Source organism: Triturus cristatus, chromosome 4_2, assembly GCF_964204655.1.
Source record: "Triturus cristatus chromosome 4_2, aTriCri1.1, whole genome shotgun sequence".
Classification (NCBI taxonomy): domain Eukaryota; kingdom Metazoa; phylum Chordata; class Amphibia; order Caudata; family Salamandridae; genus Triturus; species Triturus cristatus.
This window is the reverse complement of record NC_140586.1, coordinates 209,136,146-209,160,236: the sequence shown is the minus strand read 5'-3', so window position 1 is coordinate 209,160,236 and position 24,091 is coordinate 209,136,146. Positions and strand designations below refer to the sequence as shown.

Below are 24,091 nucleotides of genomic sequence, written 5' to 3'. Positions count from 1 at the left end.
ATGTTGGAGGCAGGTTTTTGACTTTGTTCGACCCCCCCAATGTAAGAGACGTTCATGCACTTTAAGAATGCAAAATGTATCTGTGTGTATGAGTAATTACACTAATAATGATTTAAATGGAACCTACACATTTTTTTAGTTCTTTTATAGTGCTACTCATCCTAGTGTAGGGCGTCAGAGTGGTTCATATCTCACACACAGAGACATAAATTATACAAGTGGGCAAATCAATCTCCAGGAAACGTTACTTAAGATAAAGAGGGTTGTAAGGCATAGGAATCACATACATGTAGGCATTATATGTTAAGAGTGAACATAAAGTCAGGATATAAAATGTAACACAGTGATTGGGGTTGTCTGTACTAACAAGACTTTAATTCCCAGCTTTGCAATCTTAGAATAACAACACATTGAGAAAAAAAACAAAATCAGGATCTAAGCCCGTGTCTTACAAGTTGCATGCAGCTCCTTGATGTGGTAATAGATCACTGTGCTATATTAGAAGGGCTGCAAAATAAATTGATCTAGGTATCAAAAGCAGTAGCCCAACTGCCTTTGCATCCTCCGTAAGACCTTCAAATGGATCCCCTCCGACTGCAGAAGGACCGTCACCCACGCGCTCATAACCAGCAGATTCGACCACGGCAACAGCCTCTACACCGGAATCAACTGAACTCTTCTACACAAACTCCAAACTATCCAGAACGCAGCAGCCAGACTCGTCCTCGGGACTCCACGTCACGAGCACATGACCCAACACCTTTGCAACCTCCACTGGCTCCCCATCGAGAAGAGGGTCACCTTCAAACTCCTCACCCACGCCTACAAAGCCCTCAACAACATCGGACCCAAATACCTCAACGAGAGTATCCTTCCATGTACCCAAGAGGAACCTCCGCTCCGCCGACCTCACCCTGGCAGAGGTCCCCCGCATCCGCAGAAACAAAACCAGGAGGAGAGCCTTCTCCCACATCGCAGCAAAGACCTGGAACGAGCTCCCAGTCAACATCAGATGCTCCCCGACCCTGCACACGTTCAGGACGGACCTCAAGACCTGGCTTTTCGACTGACCCGGAGCTGCTCTCCCGCCCCCCACAGCGCCTTGAGACCCTCACGGGTGAGTAGCGTGCTATATAAACCCCTGATTGATTGATTGACCTGTCTACATAAATACAAATCTGTGTTCTGCTTGCTAAACAATGTGCTTTGCAGCAGGCACATTATCCCTCTATGCTACTTTTTGAGTCAAAACTGTGATGGGGGAAAACACAGAGTTATCTTACTACTATTATCATCCCGTCGCAATTGCTACTACTGACAAACTCTGTAAGGTATGCAAACATTTTATAACATTTGTGAACATGAATTTTCAATTGTATTAAGGACACGAAAGCGAAGATTATGCATTCTCTTCCTTGCTTTATTTTACAACAGCAGCCACGAATAGCCATATAAACACGAAATAACATAGGGATGTATGCAAAACTACAAATACCAGTGATCCAAGATAACCAAACATGCCATAGAGAAGGCCCAAAATCCAGTCGGCAATCCTGTCACTGTATAAACCAGAGCAACATCCATAACTCCGACTCTTCTGCTGCGAGAAATCCTTGTATTGAGTATCAAAAATCCTAACATCATTCTTACTTTTGATCTGAAACTGAAAACAAGAAAACCTAAATATCTGCTATACAAGCGGGTGGGTAAAATTAGATCCTCTTTAGAATAAAATGAGCAACTAGATCAGTATCATCAACAAGATCAAAAGAAATCTAAACTACAAGTAACAGGTGGGATTATCTTCGCCTTCGTATCCTTATTAGAATTAAAAATTCTTGTTCATGAATGTTATAAAATTTTCAATTCTATGTCAGGACAGGAGACATCAGATTGTGCAAGTTTAAAGCTTATCAACCACCATAGAAAAAGGATTACTTACTGGGTTATGATAGAATTCTTTAAATGTTGAATCCAATGCCCAATCCGCCATGCTGATAATCTCTTCCAAACGAGCCCCCACTTCATAAGACTTGGACGACATGGCTCCCCAGACCGAGTGAGTGTCAAAAATAGAAGTGTTGATTCCCGCTGTGGAAAGAAGCCATTTTAACCAGTGTGCCAAAGTAGGAAAAGTCACCCGCCCATGGGACCCTAACAAAAAGATCAGTATGGATCATCAGGGGTTTTTTTAGTAAAGGTGCTATAGCTGACTCATATTCATATAAACAATCAACTACAAAGAGTTTTCTGTCTGTTGGAAGAGCTGGAAATACCATTTGCCTTGTGGAGGGTGAAAGATTTGCCTGCGAGATAAGCTCTTTAATATCAGAGACCCGTTTGCAAGAGACGAGACACAATAAAAGTGTTATTTTTGGGGAGAGTTATAACCTGGATAAAAGAGAGTTGTCGGGCCAAGACGGAAGAAATGTAAGGACGGTGGAGACATCACAAAGAGAGGAATATTTGTTTTGGGAGGTACAGTAAAACATACTCCTCTAAGTAGCTTAGACACCAGCGGGTGTTCCCCCACTGGTTTGTTGGCAACAGGAAGTTGACCTGCAGAAATAACCATTCTGTAAGAATTGATGGAACGGTAAGAAAAGCCATCTGAGGCCAAAATTGGTGACATGAATCCCATCTGCTGAAACAGGATCCAAACCCCATTACAAGTACCAGCCAGACCGTTGTTTCCATGCTGCTTAATATAGTTTATGAGTGGAATCCAACCCAGCTTTGTAAATGAGGTTGAGAGCCTCCATAAAGACTCCAAGCCACTAATCTCAATTGTTGAGTCATGACTATGGGATGTTGGCACCCAAGAGGGCCCAGCAGAGAGCTGGTAACCAAGGAAGTAGGATAGGGCACTCACAAAAGAGTAGGAAACCAACTCTGGGTTTTCCAAAGGTGTGAAATGAGAATCACCTCTGCAGTCTGAGCCTGATCTGAAGAAACGCTAGCAATAACACTGAGAAGGGGAGGAAAAGCATAGTTCCGTCCACTTCAATTGTGCAAGAATACATCTGACGCTAGAGCCAAGGGGTCCAATCTCCAACTGTAGAAGGATGGTAACTGGAAAGTTTGGTGGGATGCAATCAGGTCAATCTGGCATGTACCCCATCTCTGCATCAATTTGGAGAACTGGCCCGGATTCAACTTCCACTCGCTGACATCTCCAAGGTACCGCGAGTTCCAGTCGGCTATTAAATTCTGAGTGCCTAGAAGGTAAACCACTATGACAGTTCTGACTGTGTAGTAAATAATGCCAAAAGCCTTATGCTATTTCCACTAGAAGCTGGGAATGCATGCCTACCATATGCTTGATGTATTGGACTGCAGACATGCTGTCCATTTTCAACAGAATACAGCAAAGGATATGTTGGGGCAAAAATGAACGAATTGCAAAGGAACATGCTAGAAACTCTAAACAGTTGATGTGTAAAGAGAGATCTTCTTTGGACTAGCGTCCCTCTGTTGAAATGTCGCTGCAGCGGACGCCCCAACAGCTGGCGTCGGACTCCACCACCCTGTCCAGAACTAGACCAAAAATGGCCTTCCAATTTCTAGCGTCCATATGGTCAAGCCACCACTGCAGCCTGTGCCCCACCACTGGAGTGAGGGCCACTTGACCTGCATAAGACAAGCCCTTGCGTAAATGAGTCATCTTCAGATGCTGCAGAGTGTGGTATTGAAGTGGATCTGAAAGAATTACTAGTATAGACGATGCCAGAAGGTGCACCAGTCATGATGCAATCCAAGTGCGATTGTGACTGAGATTTGCGATTTTCCTTTTAGACTGATCTTATTTTTTGGTGTTGGGAGGCCAGGGTGGCCGACACAGAATCAATGCCAACTATCAGGGAACTCATTTGTTGAACTGACAGAAGATCGGACTTGTTGTAGTTGAGGAAAAATCCTAGATAATCTAAGAGCGCAATTGTGAGACAACTGCTGCTTGAGCAAATTGGGATTGTGATACATCAAGAGGATCAACAGGATCCCTTTCTGCCTCTCAAGTACTCCACCACTGGTTTGAGGGGCTTGGTGAAGTACCAAGGTGCTGACGAGAGCCCAGACGGCATTGCTAAGAATTCCTACGCAAGAATACTACTGAAACTGTAAGAAACGATGTAGCTGAAAGATGGGAACTGTTAGGTAGACGTTCTTCAGGTCCAAATGGACCATGTAGTCGCCTTGTCTCAGCAAATCTCTTTATAAGTGAATCCTTTCCATTTTGAAACGGCGGTAAAGGATTCTAGAGTTAAACTCCATGAGCATAAGACGTAAACCTACACCTTTTTTGTCCACGAGGAAGATGCTGCTGTGAAACCCAGAGGGATGACTGCTATGGCTCATTTACGTAAAAGGGAAGACAATTTCTGGTCTATGAACTGACTCCTGTGAGATTGAAAATGGAGCCGATGAGGAATGAACTGTTGTACTAGGGTCCGGTAAAACTCCAGGTGAAAACCTCGAAAATTCTGGAGAACAAACAGCATTGTGAGCAATGGACATACCGTTGTGCAGAAAATAAAGAATCCTGCCCTCTAACTCTATTTAGGAAGAAAAGAGAAGACTCTCCTTGGAATGAGGTACTGGCCACTACTCCACGGATGTTCCCACAGTGATATCTGCCTCTAGAACCCCTTTCTGGGGTAGGGTAGAAGGGGATTCCCCTCTGCACGTCATTCAATCCCATTAATCCTTGTTTGTGAGGCCCTCAAAATGAGGACGCTGGATATTGAGAGCTACTGGTGGAGCGGCCTTGGCCTCGACCAGCATTGGTAAACAAGGTGAAATTGGAATACCTTTTTTTATGCGGCTTGTGCTTTATCCTGGGAAGTGAATGCATATACAAATGTTGCCACCTCCTTTACGAAAGGATCGCAAAAAGACAGACCCTCGCCCGAGGGATCAGCCTAATTTGTAGCCAATTCAGAGAGTTTAAGGTCGATGTGAAGGGGGATAGAGAAACAGCGTTCTGAAGGACAAAGCACAATTAGCGTTGCCCAAAAAACAAACTGCTTGTTGGGCCCAACCAGCTAACACGTCAGCATCGCTATACATACCTTGGTCTTTTGCCAGGAAGGCCATGTCTAAGATTTTCGCCAATCCAAGAGCTTGTCCTGGCAAGCTTTCCATGAACGATCAATCCATTTCTTGGGGTCTTTGACAAATCTACCTAGGAAGGTTGAAAGTTTAGGGTCAATAGCAGGGGTCAAAGCCAACTTGCCTGCTAAGGAAGACCTCAGACACTCTGAATGAAGGCAGCAATCTTGGGAGAAGGCATCCACTCTGTGGAGCGTGGATGCACTAAATCTTCGGGATCAAACGTATCCTGTAACAAGGGGGACAGAGAGGAGCCAGAAGGAGCTTTGTCGGCAGAAGAATCTAAACACCTTTTCTCAGGGGCAGGTAACCAAGACCTAAAGACTTCTTCATCCGAAACTTCTGAATTACCCTCCGGATGAACTAAATCCTGTATAAATACCAGACTATCTGCGACATGTTTGTCAAAATCTCCCTCTTGAAAGGAGGCCATAGAAGTCAAGTAAGCCAATTTAAGTTGTTCCAGGGCATCCGTCTTGGACGACACCTTCAGTAGAATAGCTCTCCGCTCTGGAGGCATTGACCAAGGCATACATTCAAGGAAGGTTTGAAGCTTTTCCGCCAAAGGTCCCAACGACTTTGGTATGGCCCTGTGTACATAATTTTGCATGGCTTGGGACACAGACTCTTTGTTAGGACCTTGGCAACTTGTTACTACTCAATGCAAGCCTTGTAACGACAGGAGGATGAACCCTGGCGAGATCTCAAACATACCCTTGGTCTGAAAACACACCAATACAGACAAATAAATGGGTATGCGAGCACTAATATCCAAAATACAAGGTTAAGTATGTGTGAATTAATAGAACAAAAGGACTGTTTGGAGAACCAAGGAATAAGGAAATGTATGCCAAGGGGGAAAAACTATCACCTACAGGCTATAGCCTGTCTTCAATTATTATTGCAGCCTTTGAAGTTGCAAACGCTTAACATTTTTACAGCCCCACTGGAGGGCATCTCACCACCTGAAAAAAATGGCTGCCTCCACCAGAGGAACGACACGGAGGAAGGTCTTGCAGGCATGGCCACTACGCGTAGGTCGTGTTTAAGAGCATGCTTGATGGGGCTCGTAAGGAGAGGAGCAGTAAGAGCAGGCAGAGAGCTGCCACAGCAGGCTCCATTGAGGGCAAAGGGAAGCAGGAGACCGCCACAGTGTTAGTGAGGGACTAGGCTAGTAGGAGGATCATGCATACTAGCGCCCACGTCTGCCGCTTGAGGAAGATTCATAAGATAGCTGCACCATAGGCAGTATGGTGCTCACCTGCTGGGGACAACTAAAAGCAAGACCGCCAACAACAAGCAAAAATTCAATATTAAATAGAGTGCAGTAATACTTAAGGCTGACAAGCAGCAAAGATGAGGCAGAGTTAAGGCTGTTGCTTTGGTTTGACGGGTTTGCTGATTGGATGTTGGACATTCTCTATGGCATGTTTAGTCAACTTGGATCTCTGGGATTTGCTGAGTTGCATACATCTCTATGTTTTCTTTCTGTATATATATGACTGTTTATGGCTGCAGTTGTAAAATAGAGCAAGGAAGACAACGCATACTCTGAAGCCTCCAGTCCTGACAGAAAATTTAAAATGCAGCCTCTTTGTGACCAATTAAGTGAGCTAGGCACAATTTCTGACACATGTGTCTATGTTACACTTTCTTTTGCAGCAGGATATTTAAAAAAAAACACGTTGACGGTCAGGCTAAGCTTTCCAAGCTTCTCCCATCAAAACTCCTCCTCCTTTCCACCTCCAACCTTGGCCACCAATTTAGGGGTTCCCAAAGTACGTTTTTTACCATTTCCAGCATAGTTAACAGTACTCAACATATAATTGAAACAATTTCAGGGGTTTGTGGCAGAAAGTAAACAGTGGTGGCTGGCACAGATCGGGGATGGCGAAGTGGGGAATGTAAAAAAAATAAAAACGTACCTTATTGCAGCGTCTGACTGGAACAGGAAGCACCTAGGTACCCCTGACCAAACACAATGCTGCAATACAGCATTGCGATTAGTCTGAGCACTGTGGTTCAGTGCTCAGACGGGGACTGGGGGCCTGGGCATGTTCTCCACCCAGGCTGTAAAGCAGCTTGCGTGGAAAACATGCAAAGTATGCAAGACTGTTTGGCCGGCCAAAGCATCTTGGAAACTTGGGAGTGGGCAAACCACTCCTTCCCTGTCCTGCTCTGAGAGCAGAGCAGCCCCGCCCGTAAAGCAGCATGAACAAATAAAATGATAACATTGAGTTATTATCAATATATTTTTTCTGTAGTTACATTGCTAAAAGCAGTGGGGCGACACTCCTCAGCATTAGCGGAGGAGCCACCACTGATAAGCAAAGCCAAAAAACAGTAACAGATGGGAAGCACCAACTAGAGTTTGTATTAGTCTGTCTCCTGCCTCACCTTTACACTGCAAGGATTGCTGAAAGCCACATAAGAACTAGGTACCGCTTGTTACTTCTAAGTAGCACTGGCACTGCAGCCATTGCTTTAAATGGGCAGGTACTGAGTACCTGCACTTCTTTAATTTGAAATAGAGAGTACCTGCACTTCTGTCACATTTAATTGGAGAGTACCGCATTTTTCAAGAACAAACAGGTCCTATAAATGGTGAGTACCTGGAGGGCTTTAAGTGGGCTGGGTTTCACCGGTGCTGAGCACCGGCAGTTTTTAGGTCTCGCTGAATCAGCGCACATGCGCTGCTCGGAGAAACATTTAGTAGATGAGTTTTCAAAGTGCTGTTGGCTGGCCTAGCGCTTGCGTTCACGCGAGCGTGCACGCGCACAGCCGGCCGCCAGCAACTCTTTCACGGGTCATTAGAACCGTGATGACTTTCACTTTCACAAAAGTAAAGAAATAGAAAAAAACATCTATTTCTTTACTTCTGCTATAATCGCGGCACCCGCGCTTTACTTTTAATGCTCAAAGTATAGCGCCGGTGCCGCGATGCTTGTTCTCGCGCGTGGGTGACTGGTTGTAATGAAAACAGCCTGCGGTATTTCTCGCACACACACCACTCTACGCTCCTTTCCCGTTCACTCACTTCTCCGGATGAGCTACGCCATTGATATCTTCCGCGGCTGTCACTGTCCCAAACTTTGCCCCACTGTTGCGGTCTACTTGCATGTCGGTGCTGGGGATTTGAGTGACTGGTTGTAACGAAAACAGCCTGCGGTATTTCTCGCACACACACCACTCTACAGTCCTTTCCCGTTCACTCACTTCTCCGGATGAGCTGCGCCATTGATATCTTCCGCGGCTGTCACTGTCCCGAACTTCGCCCCATTATTGCCGTCTACTTGCATGTCACTTCGCTTGAACTTTAGAAAGGTTAAATCGACCGCCATCTTGGGATGGGCGTATTGCCGCATACATACCTTCAGAACCCTCACTTTTTGTTGAACAGCAGTACTATCATGGTTTATACAGGGGCAGATTCATTCTATGTATTATTTCGAGCATAACTGGGGTCGTTTGTGCGATATTACACAGCCAATGTTTAACTATGTTCAGGGCTTTAAGTGGGATGAAAAAACGGGGGGTCTCTCAAAGGGGCGTGGTCAATGTATTTAAGGGCGTGGATTGAAGCACCTAAGCTAAAAATCTGTGCTTAGCTCCGTGTGCTGCCCGTGTGAAAACACTTTCTTTTAATTGGTAATGATACACAAAATATAAATGCATAAAAATCCTCCAATCGTGCAGGACATAACATCAATGACTGGATCTACAAAAGGCTAATGTATGCTACTAATCCCAGCTAACTAAATCGCCTTTGATAATGCAGACGCTGGTAAGGAACACTATTTTCTTCTAAAATTCTGAAACTACAGCTCCTAATTTTTTATTTCTTTTTAGAAATGTAAGCACATCAAGCAAAGGTACTTACGTGTTACACTTCTAGACTACAGCCTAATGGAAACTCTGCCTGTCGAAACTGCCAGTTTCCCTCAACAGTGCATTACACAGTCATATGTTGCCTCCTCTCAACACTCCTAGCTGCATGTTCATGTTTTCACTTCGAGGAGTATGTAACAATTATCATCTCACCAGGCTCTGCAATTTTTTTTGCATTAATAGTGGTGATTGGTTAACTGTGAAACCAGTTGAAAGTGAATACTTGCGTTGCGTCTTGCTTCTACAAAGTGTTCAAATACGCTCTCTTCCATGTTGGAAAGATAGGTTATAGCATTCATTTTAAATTAGAACTACCCAACTATATCACCCTAAGCACCCTGGGTTTAACAGGCTGCTCGGAAGGAGAACATATGAAATATTTCTGTAAATCAACATTTACTATAGTAAAATGCATAAAAAAGTATTTCCACCAGCTAATTATGTACGTGTCAACAAAAAGAGAAATGGATTAAAACACTGGAAACACATCAGAAACATCTGTGTTATATCTACCTCACAGGCTGTTAAGTGTGTCACCACTTGACCAGAAGAACTGTCAATGATAAATTACATGCCGGAAGATGCAACACCAGTTGTAAATAATGTGACTGGAAATATATTGTCCATCATTGTTAATAACATATAAAAATGTGTGTACTAACATATAACAGGATCATAATTGGTGCAACATACACAAGGCGCTGCAACATATGTTTTGGTGCTTCCTAATTGTGTCCGAGTTGTTTATCAAACAAGTCAGGGTGCCACAAATATTATAATTAGTGACCATCTGCCAGAGGGCTGTTGAGTGGTGACAGGACCACAAAAGGTTATAGATTCTGTTAATATGTGGACCACAAAAACAAAGTCCTAGCAGACCTGCTACTATTATATGGAATGTGTTACCATGAGATGCCCAATACTACCATTACAAACCCTAATGTTTTCTGTTAGCGTGTGCTGCTTCCAAGCAGAAGCTGCTGTGTTGCGCATAGCTACATATAAATATCTGAGCCTTAACACAGTACTGCACTCATACCCACTGTCCATGAATGAATGATGGGATTTGTTGAGCACTTGTCTACTCTAAAAGAGTGCACGGCGCTATACTGAGAGTAAAGAGGAACAAGCATTGGCATAACCAATAGGTCTCGCTTTTGGGACCTTATAAGAATTTAGTTATGCAGCATAATATCCTTGGTGCAACAAAATCAACTGTTGCATGGCTAAACACTTATAAGGTCTCAAAGGTGAGACCTATTGGCTATGCCAATGCTTGTTTAAAGGGGGCTTCGAAACTGGTCTCTATCGGGCTCTGTTTTGGGCCCTGGCACAGGCGGTCCAGTTTTTTTCGGGACTGCAGTGACAGCAAGCCCATCGATGTGCGCGTTCTCACACTGCTCACTTTTCACTAGTGAAGAAGTTACGGCATGACATCATGCCAGGTGAGCATTGTAGAGGGAAGGGAAATCCTTTAAAGAGAGTCATTTTCTCACTGAATTTCCTTCTCTTTTTGAAACTCAGGATCAACAACATCCAAGCCATAGTTGCTGCTTGTTTATCTTATGCAACTAACAACCATTGACAAAGCCATTACTCCTGACTTGTTGTAGGTATGATGTTACTTGTTATATTATATATCTGGATGCAATGACAGAAACAGCAAAATACCAGACGGGCGGCACACTATGGGTCAAGACTGATTTGCATATGGCTGGGTTCAAACTGGAAAGCCATGGTGAGCAACAAAACGATGGATTTAAGCCCAGATCTCTGCACTGGGGTGAATGTATGATATGGTTCTGCATTCTGTCCATCAACTGTTGTTTTTGCATTTGGCACACTATTGTAAGCACAGATTTTTAGCTTAGAGGTTTTTAAGCCACGCCCTTAATTACGTTGGTCACGCCCCTTTGAGAGACCCCCAGTTTTTTCATCCCACTTAATGTCCCGAGTATCAGCTGTTATATACTTCCAATGATAGAATTGACTGTAGCATGACACCACTTCCACTCACATCTGCTAACTAGTCGGTCACCTAAGAAAGTTGTCAAGTCGATGAACGCCTGAGGCCCCTTGTGCAAGAAAAAGGAAAATAACTGCACAAAGAATGAGAGTGTAAAGTCCCTCAAGGTGGTAATGGCAAAAGAAAACCTTAACGCGGAAGCATTAAGCGTGCACCTTGAATATAATAAAATAAGAATAAAATAAACAACAGGACGCACAACTAGATATTATAAAACGCCGGTACCTTACAGAAAACGCACAGTGGAAGCTAGTACCCCTTTTCACTTCTCCAAATTGTCAGCAGCACATCAAAGTCCTGCTGTTTAATTCGAAACTAATGTGTGTGTAAGTCCTTCTGGTTTGCTAGAGCCCGCCTAGTTGTTAAAATGGCAGCCCGTTCACCAATTAAAGTGTCCTTCCTCTGTTTTACTGACGAAAACATCATGTGGTTAATCTGTCAGTCGGGGCCATGTTGAATTGGGAAGACGTTTTTACTGCAGGAAAATGTATATATTAAATGTTCTAGGTTTACCGTCTGAAGTTTAAATTCCGTATGCCGTGGAGGTGATGACTAGGTATTACTGAACTACATATACCCATAAGCTAAGTACAAATCCCGGGATAAACGAATGATAACAATACACCTGTAAACTTTTCAAAGTAACAAAAAAACAAGCATTGACAGAGCCAATAGGTCAGGGGCTATCCCTCGGCCTTTTGTCAATTCTTATTTTGTTTTAAAACAATTTTGTTAGAGAAGCAAACGGCTGGACCCTCGGCAATCTTTACATTTTTTTTTTTTTTTAAACAGGCAATTGCAAAGCCAAATAGGTCTCACCTATTGGAGCTATTGGCTTTGACAATGTTTTCTACCTAAGCTGTACAGCTACGTGGATGCTTTTCAGAGTGGCTAAAACTAATTTTAAAAAGACCTGTGACACAGCCAGGGCTAATACTCTTTTTGTGTTTAAAGTGCATTATCTCTGGAGGCATCATAGTCTTTTTTTAAAATAATTATTATTTTCTGCCCTGCTACACAGCAAAAAGAAACAACAATATCTCAACTGGTATCCTTAAGGGAGTCAATTAAACGAGTATGTGCAATACATTACAAGGAAAGAAGAAGGGAGACTCTTGATACGTTTTTGAAATGTGCACATGGCATCATATATTTAAAGTAACAAATGGACAAAGGTACAGTTGTAACAGCACTGTAGGCATAGAATGCAAAGGCAGCCCGAATTGGACTTGGTGCACCAATGTGATCGTGACACAAATAAGTGGCGACGCAAGTGACAATGTGAAATCAGCGAAAAGGCGCAAGGTGACAAAAATTGTAAAATATATACAGTGAACTTTGTGGTTCAAAGGAGCGATTTACAATGTTAGGGTATGTTATGACTGAGCGATTTAATTGAACCACAAGACGTTTGGCGCCATTAGTTGCACTGAGGAGTCAACGACGTTTCAATCCTAGTGAGTCAGGATCATCTTCAGGACCGGGTAGCTGGATGGGCAGTGTTGAGGGGGACACGGACCCGTGTCCTCGGTCCAGGTGGGAAGGCTGTCAGTGGGGGGCGAGGTGATGGGTGGAGGCTCCGGCGGAGTACAGGGAGTCCTTCAGAGGGAAAACACTATTTCCGCAATGTCGGGTCTTCCAACCTCTGGGCTGTCTTGAGTAAGGCTCGGCGTGGACAGTTTTAGAGCCTCAACTTGCACCAGGAATTGGGTGCTGGAGGGGGAATCGGTAAGTCTGGTGTTAATCCAGCAAGTAGGAGGAGGATCAGCGCGGATGAATCTGGAGCCTTGACGCGCCCAAGGAGATGGGTGCGGAGGGGGAACCATGAGTTTGGAGTTAATCCAACTTGTCGGGCGACACTCCGGTCAGCGTAGAACTCACAAGAGGATTGGCGCCATTAGTTGCGCTGAGGAGTCGACAACGTTTCGATCCTAGTGTGTCAGGATCATCTTCAGGACCGGGTAGCCGGATGGGCAGTGCTGAGGGGGACACGGACCCTTGTCCTCGGTCCAGGTGGGAAGGCTGTCAGTGAGGGGCGAGGTGATGCGTGGAGGCACCAGCGGAGTACAGGCAGTCCTTGAGAGGGAAAACATAATAGCCGCAGGGTCGGGTCTTCCACCCTCTGGGCTCTGGGGTGTTGTGAGTAAGGCTCGGCGTGGACGATTTTAGAGCCTCAACTTGCACCAGGAATTGGGTGCAGGAGGGGGAATCGATAAGTCTGGTGTTAATCCAGCAAGTAGGAGGAGCATCAGCGCGGATGAATCTGGAGCCTCGATGCGTCCCAGGAGATGGGTGCGGAGGGGGGAACCGTGAGTTTGGAGTTAATCCAGCTTGTCGGGTGACACTCCGGTCAGCGTCGAACCGCATATATTTTACAATTTTTGTCACCTTGCGCCTTTTCGCTGATTTCACATTGTCACTTGCGTTGCCACTTATTTGTGTCATGATCACATTTGTGCACCAAGTCCAATTCGGGCTGCCTTTGCATTCTATGCCTACAGTGCTGTTACAACTGTACCTTTGTCCATTCGTTACTTTAAATATATGATGCCATGTGCACATTTCAAAAACATATCAAGAGTCTCCCTTCTTCTTTCCTTGTAATGTATTGCACATACTCGTTTAATTGACTTCCTTAATGATACCAGTTGAGATATTGTTGTTTCTTTTCGCATACCTACCCAGATCTCAACCTGGTCTACGGGTCATACTCCTGTTGTTCTGCTACACAGCAGCCACGCTGCTATATAACATGTTTATAAATGATTGCCAAAGTCGGCAATGCCCATGCTGTACAGAATGCACCAAAGGCAATGATAGCCAGTAGTCTCAAAGGGAAGATCTATTGATTTTGCCATTGCTTGTTAGGTCTCGGCACAATACCTCTGTGGTTCTGAGAAAATCAATAAATCTCCCTGTAGGAAGATGGCTTCCTATATAGTGCACTAAAACGAAGTACACTGTGCAGAGAGTCCAGTGGATCCTAGATTAGTATACAGAGGCAAAGGTAAATATTACCAACGCTCTATTTGTGGTAGTGTGGACGAGCAGATAGGCTTATCAGAGGATAGTGCTAAGCATTTGTTGTACTCACTGAGGCAATAAATGATACACACACTCAAGATTAAATCCAAGACCCATTTATAAATAATAACATCGACTTTTATATAATTTTTCAGACAAAGAACTTAATTCTAAGGTGACTACTTTTTAAGATAAAAATTTTCAACGTTTGCTAAATAACACACTCTTGTGGACAAAAAAAGGGGAAAATGCATATAAAATCATACAGTTGGATCTCGAGGTTCAGCTTCTGGATTTAGGTAAGTAGCAAGGCCAGGTCCAATGTTCCACAAGCGGATTGTCGGTAGCATCCCAGATTAGGACAAGAGCAGGGTGCTCGGGTTGTTGGTAGCAGGGTACTTAGGTTGTTGATAGCAGGCGCGCTACAGAGAAGGGAGCCACCAGAAAACACACTACACCAGGGGACATAAAGGTAAGTCAGCGGGGTTCCATTCAACGAAGCAGGTCGCAGGGGCCTCAGGACCACGGCAACACCGCTGTTTCGTCAGTACCCAGGCCGGGTGGGCTGGGTGCAGAGCAGATAGGTCAGCCACACAGCATGCGTCAAGATGTCTTCACGATCAGGGACAGGCAGGTTGCAGGGTCAATTGCGGGACAGCTGGGCCACTCACGAAGCAGGTCTCAAGGGTCTCAATGCCCCTTGACAGGTGCTTGCTTTCTGAGCAGTTTTAGTCCAGATTGGAATCTTCATCTTGTTGTAGGTTACAGGGGGTCCAGTACCCTGGGTATTAGTGTTGCTCCGGCAAGTCCGGATGTCTTTACACTCGGTGGAAAGACAGATCTGACCCTCCTGAGATGATGTCCCTCTTTTTGCTTGGATGCGGCATTGGAGTCGCCGAGGAGCAGTAAGTCAGTAAACCAAACTCTGCGGGTTCAGTGCCTGCGGACTGCAGGGGAGTAGTTCCTCTATTCCGAGGGAGTTCTCTGGCGATTAGCAAAGGGCTGGAGGTGCTCTGGGGTTCTTGGAATGCTCACAGTTGCAGGACAAGACAGCACACCACAATTGTGGAGTCCCGAGTGCAGCAGGCAGGGTTTCGCCCCAAAATTCTGCAAAAGGTCTTCAGTTATAAAGTCAGCATCTGTTCTTTGTCCATGTCTTCTTTGTATCCATCAAATCTAAGATCAGGGTCAAGGGATGTCACCTAAATACTAAATGAGTGCCCACATCACCTGCCCCATCTGAGGGGTGGTGCTGGCTGAACGTGGGCACACCACTTAATCTAACTCATTTTCCCATCTGTCCTCCTGCCAAATGTGGAGCAGGATAAGGATGTTGGCATCCTCCACCGTCTGGTGATGCCTGAGTTGCATTTCAAAGGCAGCAACTTTAGACACTGTAGTGCAGTGGTCTTCAAACTTTTTGATGTCGAGACCCCATGGTCAAACCTTCTTAGGTGTAAGGACCCCTTCGGACAAAATTTTCTAGAAACTGGTTCTCCTCATCATCAACATCTATCGATAACTATAAATGCCCCTGTTATACCTGCCATCTTTTGGCATGTTTCCCCTATTTTTTTCCTTTCTGACCTAGTTTTGACTCTGTTTTTGCTGGTTCAGTGTCTCTGCGCACTTTCTCACTGCTGTTCAGTGTTAAAGTGCAAGTGTTCCTATTGTAAATTGTATTATGGATTGGTGTTTCCATGATTGGCATGTTTGACTTACTAGTAAGTCCCTAGTAAAGTGCACTGAGGGTGCCGGGGCCTGTAAATCAAATGCTGCTGGTGGGCCTGCAGTACTGATTGTGCCACTCACCCATGCAGCCCTGAAAAGCGTTATCAGACCTGCCATTGCAGAGTCTGCGCGGTTTGTAACTGCCATGTCGACCTAGCAAGTGCACCCACTTGCCAAGCCCTAATCTTCACTTTTCTTACATGTAAGTCACCCCTATGGTAGGCCCAAGGTACCCCTGTGGGCAGGGTGCTGTGTATATTAAGGGTATGGCATGTACTGGTGTGTGTGACATGTCCTGGTAGTGATTTACAGTGTGTTTCATTTTTCACTATAGAAAGGCTATCTGTCTGATAGGATAATGGGAGTTTACCTATAACATCTTATGAGCATATCTTCCCATTGGGACAATATAGAGAAATGGGGTTTAGCATGCATGAACTCAGAATATAAAAATGCATCTTTTAGTAAAGATGATTTTTATGTTCTGTGTTTGAAAATACCTCTTTTAGAAAGTAGACATTTTCTTGCTTAGTCATCCTGTGTGCCTCTGCTGGGTTTGTGGATTGACTGTCTGGCTTTGGAGTGACAGGGGCTGGGGATGTGCATTCTCATCAGACAGCTACTGGGGTGGTCAAGGTGTGTTCTTCCTTTCCTGGATGAGTTAGGGCTGAGTTGAATAGACCTGGGCTGTATTTATAGTAGTGGGAGGAGATTATCTTGCACCAGATTGGGCCTGGTCTGCCTTGGACAATGCTGTTTCCACCTCCTGCCAGGAAGCTGAGCCAGAGAGGATGGAACTGGTTTGGGCTGGGCACAGGCACTCTCTGCCCAAAAGCACAAAGAGAAATTGAGTATAAATATTGGGGTCCAGACCCTAGAACTTTAGAACTCGCTGGAATCAAGGAACCTGCCAAGAAGAACTGGAAGAACTGCCAAGAGGAGTACTGCAACTTTGCTGTGTTGTTGCTTTGTTGGTTTGGCCTGCATTTGGGGCTTCTGCCTTGGGCAGTGAAAGGACTAGTCTGAACTTTCTTTACTTGTTGCCTCCTGTTCTGAAGTCTCAGGGACCGCAAAGTCTTCACTGACCTCTGGGTACCACCTCTGGAACCGTTGTTTCAGTTGTCACAGAGGGGGGAAAGCAACAGACTCAGTCACTGACTCTGCCACTGGATCCATGCCCTGAAGGCACCGCAGAGGGCACCGCTGCATCTTGCACCGCAACCCTGGTCTTATTGATGACGATAGCCGAGCTGTTGCTTGCACCGTGACCTGTGGCCACTGCACTCCGCACAACCTCGCTTCACTTCGCCGCCCTGGTCTCACCGATGCCGTCACTGACTTCGACAACCGTGACCGTACCGTGGCTTGGGGGCACTGCTCGTAAGTCTTGCAACACACTACCCTGTCCCACGCCACAGTCTGGACCAACCGACTGACGCCAGCTCCCCGCAAAGTGCATATTTTTAATTACTGTATGTTGGATTTTTATCGTTTTAGTCTTGTTTGGAATATATAAAGTATTGGATATTTTTCTAAACTAGTGTGGTGTCCTCTTTTAATGTTTTCAGTGTATTGCTGTTGGTTATGTGCAAATCCTTTACACACTGCCTCTGAAATAAGCCTGACTGCTCGTGCCAAGCTACCACGGGGGTGAGCAGGGGTTATTTCAGTAGTGTATCCCTCTTACCCTGACTAGAAGGAAGGCTCCCTACTTGGACAAAGGTGCAAACCATTGCCAACTAGAGACCCCAATTCTAACAGCCCCCAATTACCACAGCAAATATTTTTATGGTAGGGAAATTGTATTAAACAGTGTTTAGCAAACAAAAGGTCATTGAGCGTAGGGGTGTAGCCAAAGGTGTAGCTAAAAACAAAGAGCCTTATTTATGAGGAATTGGCGTAGGACTTCTTGCGGCGCTGTCCAATGCCAATGTGAAAGGGCTGGAATGCACTGTATTTATGAAATACGGTGCATCCCAGTCCTTTTCCCTTCACAAATTGCTGCCTAGCACTAACGTAGGCAGAATTGTTTTTGTACGCGAAGAGGCACCTTCCTTCACCAAAACAATCCTGGGGGCATTTTCCTATTTCTATGTGAGCTGTAGAATGCAGCACACATGGAAAGAGGAAAAAACGAGGAGAAATTAAAAATGTCTCCTCGTTACGCCTCCACTGGAGAGGCGTCAGTGTTTGGAGCTGCCCCAGGTTTACGTGATTTTGTAAATATGGGGCAGTATCAAAATCCAAGGGCTTTGCATGGAAACCCCACGCAAAGCCCATGGAACACCTCCTTTACGCAGAGTAAGGCAGCACAGTGACTTTCGTTGCTATGTCTTACTGATTACTCCATATATATGAGGCAATGCAAAGCCATGCAGAGTGACTTTGCACTGCCTCATAGGTATGGCTGAGATGGTTGCGCCACCAGAGCATCAAAAAAAGTGATGCTCTGGCAATGCAAGCCTCTCATAAATAAGCCCAAAATATTCTGTACTTTTTTTTAGGTCTTTCACCTTCGGGTATCTACATATAAAATAATGGGCAGTGTAAATGAAAAATAAATAAAATAAGTTATTGCTTAGTGGGAAATGGACTAGAGTACATTAGGAAACATCTATTACTTAATGCACTGCAGCGGTCTGTGTGTAACCAGAGAACCACAGAATTAAATCTTGATTGGTGCAGTGGAGCATAGTGATGTGTATTTTTAGTGCTATGAAGTCACAGCCTGTGACGGAAAGCACTGTGAATATGTAAGTAAAGTTTTTATACTTGCATTACACACAGGGTAAGATACAATGCTGCAAAATGTGTGAATAGTTTTACAATAAAATGGTGCTTTCAAAATGTAGGTTTTAATAATACCAGAGCGTATGTAATGCAGTTTTCAGTTTTTTATATAACTGTCCCTTCAACACCTCTTTAGGGGCACTAAGAGCTGTGTAAATGCAGTTAAAACTAAAAGCAAGAACTGCCCATCCCAGTAGTTAACTCTTTGCACTTCAACTAAAAAAAACACACATCTTTGTCTTCACAAACAGCCAGAACTGCTCCCAAGCATCCTTTACACTTGCAGATTACCAGCGCATTTGCCTTTCATTCAGGCAAGTACCTGATAACGATCTCAATTAGCCGTCCCAGGACGGCTGTCTTTTTACAGGGACAAGTGAAGCTGGGGAATCTGCGACCCCCTTCCTAGGACTCCACAACCCCCCCTGGGGGTCGCGCCCCACAGTTTGAAGACCTCTGCTGTAGTGTCATATCTGCTCATGCAGATATGTCCATACATGGGATATAGTGCACCCTGCCTTAGGACAGTAGGAGTGACTTACCTATACCTCATGCAATGTCTGTAGACACGGCACACAGTGATGAGTGCCATGTAGACTCTTCTGTTTTCTCTGCACCAAGACACGCAGCCTGCAACGGCTGTTTGCATGGTTTCGGTGAGGGGTCCCTAGGGTGGCACAATTTGTGCTGCATCCCTAGTGGACCCTCTTCAGTACCAAATGCCCTAGGTACCAGGGGTACCATTTTTTAGGGACTCATAGGGGTTGCTGAAGTTGTGCCAATCATGATACAGTTTAAGAAAAGAGGTGAGGTGGCTGCAGTGAACAGCAGCTGCCCCCTGAGACGGAGGCTGCGGACTGTGGCGGGGAGACTGTTTGATCCCTCATCTTACTTTATAAACAGTTACTGTTTAAGACTAAGCGGGAGTTCTTTGTCGGACAAATTAATGTAGCCCTTAATTCACCAAAGGAGCTTTTTAAAGTAGTAACTAGGTTGGCACATCCACAACAAGCAATTATTCAAACGAGCCAGGAACTATGTGAAGACATCGCAAAGTTCTTCCTGGCAAAGGTGGAAACTATCTTTAGCACCTTTAAGGGTCCAATTGGCACTGGGTCAGGAGTCCGAACACAGGGCCACAAAATGGGGCCAGACTCACGGCCCACTATGGATAAATTCGCACCAATATCCCCTTCAGAAACACTCAAGCTTCTTTTGTCAGCCAAATCAGGCTCACCCTATGACCCCTGCCCAGTGGTGGTGGCAAAAGTGGCTTCAGAATCTATTGCCATGGCACTCACTCCCTTATTCAATGCTATGTTTGCTGAAGGGCACTTTCCTAAAGTGTGGAAAATTGCATTAGTTATGCAACTTTTGAAAAAGCCGAGTTTGGATATGAAAGATCCAAACAGCTTTTACCCCATTTCACGCCTCCCACTTCCCTCTAAAATGATTGAGAAACATATGACTATTCAACTGAGCACTTATCTACGTGAGGCCAAGGTTCTGGACCCCACTCGTTTCGGGTTCAGGGAAGGGCACAGTACGGAAACTGCCCTTCTTAAATCTATGGAAGAGCTCAGGAGAGCGCTGGATCAGGGAGGAAAGGCCATACTGATCATGCTTGACCTCTCCGCAGTCTTCGATACGGTCAATCATGGAGTACTGAAGGACCATTTGCTGGCTTGCGAAGTGCAGGATAAAGCATGGACTCTCCTCAAATCCTTCCTCTCAGACAGACTACAGATAGTCTCCTTAGGCGAGTTTTTCTCAAAATCGTTCTCACTTCCTTGAGGAGTTCCACAAGGGTCATCAATAGGCCCTACGCTTTTTAACATGTATGTGTCCTCTCTGGCCCCCCTGATTGAGTCATTCGGCTTCTATCTTACCTCATACGCCGACGATACTCAAATTGTGGTGTCCCTTCGACCAGGGCAGAAGGCAACTGGAGAGAGGCTCCAGGAATGTATGGAGGCAGTAGGAAGCTGGATGACCCAAAACTGTTTAAAGCTAAATTCTAGCAAAACAGAGGTCATCCTGTTTGGGAACAATGCAAATTTTTGGACCCCCAGTTGGTGGCCAAATTCGATGGGGTCTCTACCGATACCCTCCAGGAAAGTTAAAAACCTGGGAGTGGTAATAGATGACCGCCTTGACGTGGGTTGTCAAGTCAATGGGGTAGTCTCAGCCACAACATATATTCTCAGGACAACGAGGAAAATGTTGCCTCTTCTGCCGGAAGACAGCCAGCGCACAGTGGTTACAGCACTGATTATGTCAAGACTAGACTATTGCAACAGTCTATACTTGAATATGCAGGAGCGCTTTATGCAAAAGCTACAGATGTTGCAAAATGTGGCAGCCAGATTGCTTACTGGAACCCCGAAATTTGCACTGATTTCTAGTGCAATCAAAAAACTTCACAGGCTGCCCGTTAGAAAACGGGTACACTTTAAAACCCTCTGCTTAGTTTTCCGAGCTCTTCAAGGTAAAGGCCCGGCTCACTTGAAACAACAATTCCAATGGTATGTGCCCAAAAGATCCCTACACTCATCAGGAGCAAAATTAGTAATAGTACCACCTATAAAAAAAGTTAGATGGGGAGGCAGAAGTTTCGCCGCTGGCGCAGCAAAGGCTTGGAATGAGCTCCCCTTCCATCTGAGAAACTCTAATGATCTATTGGACTTTAGGAAGGCGTTGAAAACATGGTTGTTCTGAACAACACTCTGGCAGCAATCTGTGAAAATTGGGAGGACTGCAGCAAGCGCCAGGACACCTTAGGGTAACCGTTGCGCTGTATAAGTGTTCCTGACATAACATGACATAACATGGGTGTCGGTGTTAGGCCTGGACTCAGCAGATCGCCTGGAGCTGGGGCGAACCTTGTTCCGATTAGAGAAGACCGCACTTTGGGTGATTATGCATCAGGCGCTGTGCTTGCCTTGCCTCGTAGTCTGCCAGGCCTGGAGCAAACACTGGTCAAGACGTCCCTGGCCAGGCCCGGCTGTGACGAGGTGTGATACCGAGCCTAAGTTTTGTGCACCACAGGCAGGGGGGCTCCCGCCATCTGACGAAACAAGGCTAAACTTTCCTCCCCCTCCTTCTTGGAACATACTCACCCTCCGCCGCCCTGGCACAACGGAAGAACAGCGGGTGAGGGGTCTTGCTGTGGGGCTTTCCTATTCACGGCCGTGCCGGCTTGACGGACTGTAGATTGCCAGCTATTGCGTTTCTTCTCCACGGGAGGCCTGAAATAGCAGCGCAGATTTGTTTCCGGTGCGCAGTGACCCAATCTGCACTGGTCACTTTCACAGTACATGAGGCTCCCCCCCTGCACTAGGCTGCCGGTTGCGGATCCTGGGCATTGGCTCTGATCCCAGGACACTGTGTCCATCTCACAGTGATAACGTGGTCAAAACCGGGACTTTAGAACTGCAGGAGACGGCTCATCTATGGTCCCATCTTCCGGTGGCTTCTCTTGAGTACCTGCGAAGATTGCATAACCAAGAACACCTATGAGGGTGTGAACCCTAGCAGAAGGTGAGGAGTACCTCGCCCCCTGGGGATGCGGTGAGGCACTTTAGGTTGAACGAGAGGAAAAGCGATGGACCCTATGGAACTCGGATGCCAACAAACCGGAGAGGCTGACGGCTCCTCCACTGAACACACAGAGGAGTGTGTGCCCCCCACAGCGCTAACCCCACACGTTGACAAGCTACATTTAATACAGAAGGAAATTTGAGACTCCAGATTAACATGCAAATTGTTGGCCTACCTGAAAATTGCGAAGAATCCAACCCCACTCTCTTCATAGAAAATTTGTTGCGGGACCAGGTGGCCCCAAAAGGACTCACATAGATATTCTGCATTGAGAGAGCACATAGGGTCCCAGCAAGGAGGCTGATCCCGGGGGTGCTGCCACACCCCATAGTGGCCCGCATCCTCAATTATAAGGCGCGAGATACCGTCCTAAGGTGTGCACGGGAAAAGGCACCTCTGCTGTATGAAAACCACGCATTACACTGTTTCCTGATTATACATTATTGGCCCTGCGTCAGGGGGACTCCTATCAGACAGTGAAAAAGCATCTAAGGTCCCTAAATCTTAAATGTGCTTACCTTAATCCAGCCCGGCTAAAGATCCTTTATGACCAACGCAGTCATTTGTTTGAGACTCCCGAAGTTACCTGGGCGAGGATACCTTCCCGGAATGGACCCCCAATGGAACGCAGAGCAGCGTCAGCTCCCAACCCAGGTGGCCGCCGAGCAGGAGGAAAAGCCCCCCGAACAAAACCAGACAAGACCCCATCCCAGGAGCAGGTACAGGAGGGAAGACGTATAGCGATACAGATGGCCACCGCACTGCGGGAAGCTAAGCTACAGTCTATGGAGGAGTCATCAGCAAATACCACAGTACATTCGCACTCAGAGAACAGTTTAACACTTTTTTCTACTAAAACCCCACAGATATCACATGAACTATTGGGTTGATGATTGTTTGCCGCTCTTTACGTGAGGTAGTAGGGACGTCAATGTCCAGTGCAATTGCATGAACTGTACTTTTAGCAATCACACATATGCATAGTAAGTGGGGTTATATATATAAAGGTGCAAGTGTCGCCTTCCACACAGACACTTCCCTCTTTATCTATGGCACTGCTTCTGTTCACCCCCAAAATACTCCTATAAACACGGTGAAGTGACCTGGTTCCATAGGATGATGTGACACAGCAGACGTAGCCAGTATATATCTTTAGGTTATTTATTAAGATAGTAAAGTCCATAGTATAGCCCCACCAGGAGCAGCCTGCTAGCTGCTCAGCCCATCCTCTCAACTGTCTCACACCACACCCACATTCCAGTCACGTCATCATTCCACATGGAACACTCACACTGGCTGAGCAGCTAGTTACAAGATACAGGAGAACAGTTAACCTTATATGAAGATACTACAATATCTCCCTTCTTTCCAATTGACAATATAACAAGGAATACTAAAAGTACATAGCAACTAGACACAAAATATAAACAAGAGATAAATAGTCCAAATCCCAAGGGTAAGATGAATAAAATATACCACGAAAGGGAACCAGACTATAAAACGGAAGGAAAAGGATAAGAAAAGGATGAAAAATAAGAATGAACTATCACCATCCTCCTCTTATATTAAGACACAAAAGAGAACATTAAACTCACACACTATCACCAACCTCCTCCTTCAATGAGACACAAAACACAATAAACTACCAAACGGAGATTGCAAAGACACCACATAAGATACATGTGAAAGAAAACACAGAGAATCACAATAGAGAACGACAAAAAACACTCTAGAAATTGTAGAAACATACAGGAAGAATCACTCCCAAACAAATACACAATGGGTGGATGTCACCCATCACTAAAACGTAGGTGGGACTAACACCCCCTAAACTCTGAGTATGAGGGACTAACACCCAAATGTACAGAATACAGAAATGGGACTAAAACCCACAGACTAGTGCAGCAAGCATAACAGAATTGC

At 45.4% G+C, this 24,091-nt stretch overlaps 1 protein-coding gene across 11 annotated transcripts in view; it reads right to left on the bottom strand.

Moving 5' to 3' along the window:
- The window catches only part of XRCC6 (X-ray repair cross complementing 6), a 144,215-nt gene extending 132,783 nt beyond the window's left edge, over nucleotides 1-11,432 (bottom strand). Inside the window, exon 1 of one of the 11 annotated variants that reach the window (XM_085601222.1) lies at nucleotides 11,249-11,432. The gene's annotated coding sequence lies outside the window, so the exon portion shown is untranslated. The remainder of the gene's footprint in view (nucleotides 1-11,248) is intronic. The other 10 variants (XM_085601223.1, XM_085601224.1, XM_085601226.1 and 7 more) reach the window with 10 other exon arrangements.
- Nucleotides 11,433-24,091: the final 12,659 nt, after the last annotated feature.